This window comes from Arachis ipaensis, chromosome B04 (genome assembly GCF_000816755.2).
Source record: "Arachis ipaensis cultivar K30076 chromosome B04, Araip1.1, whole genome shotgun sequence".
NCBI lineage: Eukaryota > Viridiplantae > Streptophyta > Magnoliopsida > Fabales > Fabaceae > Arachis > Arachis ipaensis.
In genome coordinates this window covers 107,331,916-107,337,499 of record NC_029788.2, presented here as the reverse complement: position 1 = coordinate 107,337,499, position 5,584 = coordinate 107,331,916, and positions in this window count along the sequence as shown.

Genomic DNA, 5,584 nt, shown 5'->3' with positions numbered 1-5,584 from the left:
AGTTTTTTAATGTATAAAACAATTATAGCAAAAATTATATATGTCACTAATTATTATTTGATTTGTCTTGTAATAAAAATTGTATTTTATATTTATAAGTTTAGTAATAAAAAAGAACTGAAAAATTTATATTTTGTATTGAAGGTAAAAATTAGAAAAGGATTTTTTTTTTAAATTTTATAAGGCTATTGCCATGCTTTTAAAGCGTGGCCGTATCTTTGGCTATTGCCATGCTTTTAAAGCGTGGCCGTATCTCTGGCCCATATCTCGCTATCGCCACGTTTTGAAAGCGTGGCCATATCTCTCTCTATCGCCACGCTTTGAAAGCGTAGCCATATTTCTCTATCGTCACACTTCAAAAGCGTGGCCATATCTCTTACATACGGCCACGCTTTAAAGGGTGGCCATTTGTAAAAAGCGTGGCAAAAGAAAAAGCGTGGCAATAGGTTACCAAAAGCGTGGCCGTAGCTTAAAAAGCGTGGCGAAAAGCTATTGCCACGCTTTTTTCAGCTTTTCGCCACACTTTAAAAGCGTGGCAATAGAGCTATTTTCTTGTAGTGCACTTTTCTTTTTTTACCTTTAGCAAATGAGGTATTAGACACCGATGAAATATATGATGGTGGAGCTTGTGAGGTTGGGCTTGCTGGCATACTTTCATAATCAAAGGGATTAAAATTCTCCAAATGCACCTCATTGTTTGCTTGCATTTCATCAATGTCATCAATATTAACGTGTGTATCTTCCTTTTCCCATCTTCTCACTTTTTTTTACCGGTCTCAACCCGCATTCCATTTGCTATATCTTTATTATAAATCTCTTTAAGAATTTTCAAGTGATAAAGATGTTTTCCTCTAATAGCTTTAAACTTAGGATTTGCCTATACAAAAATCAATAAAATAATTCATATCAAAATATCAAATAAAATAAATAATATTAATATTAAAATAGACAAATATATATATAAAAAGAAAATATACATACCAAGCATAAAGATTTTCACACATCAGGTGTAGCTTCAAATATTTTGGTTGTATCATTTCATCCTACCCCGCTCTGTTGATTAATTTCTTTTGCTAAAACCATTTGTTTCTTGAGAGTCTTCAAACGATTTAGAACTTTACTCTTATTAATGCTCACAGAAAATTTCTCATTAATTTCCTCTACCACCTTTCTATAAGATTCAGCCGAAAAAGCTCTATCTTCCTTTTGACCCTTATTCTTTTGCTCCTTAAGAACTTCAAGCATTAAGCCATTCATTTCCATGGTCCATTTAAAGTAGGTATCACACTCATTTTTTCCTTCAACATCACTAACTTTTTCGGAATCCATATCACCACCTATTGTTATATCACAAGTAAAAAAAACTAGAAGTACAATTATCACAATAAATCTAAATTAAAATAATAAACAACAATTTATTAAACAAATACATTACATAAAATTGAAGTATTTAACTTATTTCACAAATAACAAGAGTATATGATATATGTAAATCTAACTAATACATAAACTCATGTTCAATTCAAAGCAACCAGCATAAACAAATGTTCACACGTACACAAAATAATAAGAAATTAATGTTGTCTACGAATATAATCATTCCACATTTCTGCGGCTATAGTATCCCTCAAAATCTCTCCCCTTCGTCCATCTTCCCCTCTAGTAATGTTTTCACGACTTGCTCTATCTTCAGGTACATTATTCATTAGATCTTTATCAACTTGTGCAATAATTTCTTCATCAGGATCAAAATCCATTAAGAAATTATACAAAATACAACAAGCTATGATGATTTCACTGACTGTGTCTACATTATATCTAGACATCTTTGACAGGATTGGAAATATATTCTTCAAGACACCAAAAGTTCTTTCAATTGTATTGCGCAATATAGAATGTCTTAAGTTAAACAACTCTTTTGGATTTTCAGGAGGATGTCGAGAATATTCCCTTAAATGATATCGAGTACTTCGATATGGAGTGATGAACCCCAACCTCAACATATAACCAGCATCAGCTAGGTAAAATTTACCTAAAACAAATCGTAAAATACATATGTAAATATTATAAGCTTTTTAAAAACATACAATAACAACAAATTTATATTTGGAAAAATGACAAAATACCTTGAGGAACATTTAGATTATCTTCATTATGAATTGCATTTTCTAAAATTCTTGAATCTGAAACGGAGCCCTCCCACCCAGGTAAGACATAAGTAAATTTCAAATCAAATGTGCAAGCTGCCAATACATTCATGGTAGGAAAACCTTTTCTTCCTCTATACCTTGACACATCTTCTTTAGGAACCTTAACTCGGATATGTGTTCCATCCAAAGCACCAATACAATTCTAAAGTTTCAACATAAATTAATAGTTACAACCATGTTTTAGTACAAAAATTTATTAAAAAGTTTACATTTATACAAAAAAATATACCTTGAAGTAAGGATAAAATCTTCCTCCACTATTGAATATTTCGGGTGGGACAGTTGAGCCGTTTACTTGAACTAAAAATTGATCCTCTAAGGTTATTATAGCTCTCTAGGACTTGGTGAAAATGTCGACTAATAGTCTCAATAGACCGACGAAAGAAAAAATCTTCTGCCCGAGTACTTGAATGATCACTTAAAATATGTAAAAACTTTGCCACTTGCTCTTCAATAATACTATATTGGTTATCTATAAGAAGTCCTCGTTGACGAAGTATTGCAACTAATCTAGTGAAAGCATCATAACTCATACGTATTATAGAACGTGAGTTACAATGTATTTCTAATTGAGCAATCAATTCTCGACGTATTTGTTCTCTACTATGACGTTGAGATTGGGTGATTGATCTTTCAATACAAGACATTTGCCGAATCATATATCGCATACAAGCAAATAGCCCGCAAAAGTAACTATGGCTAAAATTGCATTTATTTCAGATTCTATCATATTAGATACCTACATAATATCAAAGTAATAAAGAAATGGTATGTTGATGATAATAAAGAAACGGAATGACATTGCATTGGATAGGAAAAGGATACATGTTTAAAGAAAGAAACTGAGTTTCTTCTTATACCCAAAAGAACCATCGCATGAAAGGGATGACATCACAATCACAAACCCATACAAAAGCCTTGAAAATTAATTAACAGTAAAAGGCTCAAAACAAAATAGCCATTCCATCCAAATTTGTAATCCATGTGTCAAAATATCTTTCATCGAGAACGGTTCTTTAATTGAGTCCTATCCAATTTAACATGGGAGCAACAAAATAATCTATAATAAAATAGCCTGTGATTTACATAAAACAATACACCACACTATAACAATCACCAAACAGTAGCAACAAAACCAATTATACATGAGAACTGCGGGTTAAAAATAAAAGCATAAGTTGTTGTGGGTATGAGCATGAAGAAGTGATCAGTCATCAAACAGATTGGAATCGCGTGCTCAAAATAAAAACAAAGATTGAAGATTATGACCATCAGCAATAACAAGCCAAAAAATCGTGACAATTTATGGAACTAGAAATCAAATTAGACATTTCATCAAACAGATTGTGCACATTAAACAAATACACAAATCTAGAGTATGGGTAACAAATTTTTACCAAAGTAATCAACATTCCCCTACCTCTAATTCCAGCTCCTAGCAATTGACAGAGTGAAGAGTTTACGTTGCTCGAAGAGGAAGGCTTCATGGTACTGCAACAAAGAGCTTGCACCTTGTCAGAGAATGGTGAAAGCAGCGAACAACCCTGACGAACACGAACAGGGCTTCACGGTGTGCAGCTTCAATCCTCTAACAAATAAGCAAAATAGGGTTTAAGAAAGTGAAGGGATTATGGAATATTATAATTTGGACAGGGGTATTTTTGATATTGCACAGTTTAAGTGAGATTTAGGTGAGAATTGATTTTGAAATCAGACCAAAGAGGTCTGATTTGTAAATGGGGTAAAATGAGAATTGGAATTCTCACCGGAATTCAACTTCATGTTTTTTTTTCTATTCCAAAGCAAGGAATAGAATTCAATTTATCTATGATTTCAAATCAGATGCATTCCAAACAGGCTGTATGTGATCACCAAACAATCGAACACATACTAATTCTCCAATTTGCAAAATTTAATAAAAGCATTGGTAAGCATATTTGTTTATGTTATATTTGTAATCATATTATATCTATTTTTACGAATATATCTTTTTAAAAAATACTTTTAGTATTAGCATATGATGTATGAAATAAATATTAGTAGTTTTAAATTATTTATTATTTATTAGAGAACTTTGTGCATTAGAATTCTCTAATAATTTGTTGTTCATTTTAAGCTGATTTTGATATGTTCTTACTTCACAGTAAAACAACATATAAAAATTTGTTAGTGAAAAATATTACTAGATTATTTATGGTCACATTAAATATACATGTCTGATTTATTAAAAAAAAGTAAATTACTAAAACTGATCAATAACTATTTTAGAGTTGATGATATACTTAACACTAGATTAAAAAAAATGAACAATACATAACATGTTACTTTTTTATTAGTTAAATTATTATAATTCAAATTAATTTTAATAAAAAAACTTAAAATTATAATTTCAATCTTATCACGTGCATAACACAGGTTATTACACTTGTAATTAGATAAATTTTAATCCCAAACGTGCTGTCAAAATGACCGTCAATCAGTAACTAGCGTCTATCTAACCGTAATTGTTACATAACTACTATTATTTCCGACTCTATTTAGTTTCACGTATAGTGTACTTATTGCTAGTAAGATTGTCAAAATAAACTAGGCATTACTTTAATAACAATTGAAGTCTCTAGTTTACGCTATAAATAATCTTTTGAAGGATCATCAGAAATGGATTATCGAAGTTTAGGTGCAGCAAAAATGATGATATTTAATAGCAGCAATTAATATTAAGCTTTATAAATTATAAGTATTATGAAATAAATTATATATGTGTGATCATTATTATTGTTAAATTTTTTACATGAAAAACTTAAACTTACATATATTTGTATTTATTCCTATTTTAAAATAGTCAACCTAGTAATAAATATATAAATAGAATTCATGAATGTATTTGTTAATAAATATAAACATAAGTAAAATTATAAAAAATTTAAATTAATTATTAATAAACAGTTATTTCAATTAATTATTATCTATGTTTGGAAAATAGCCAAATAATCTTCAACGTGAATACTGATTTTGCATATTGATATAATTATGAATGTTTATGTGTTTCAAAAACAAAAGTAGAGGGTATAATAACTTTTAAAAATAACCTTTTTTGTTTTCTATGGTATTTTCCAGTCTAACAGGTTAAAAATTAATCTGTCACAGATCTAAGTTTTAATTAGATTTTGTTGCTAATTAATGGATTGCATGTATAAGGCGAAATTTAAACTTTCAATACTTGTTTAAATAGATTAGTAAATTAATAACTAAATCAACCTCAATTGATTAGAAAATAATCTATTATTAGAGGTAACAAATAAATTTGCAAATTTTGAAACTTTTTTTTATAATCTTACTAAAAAAATGGACAAATGGTTATCCTGATTAGTGGG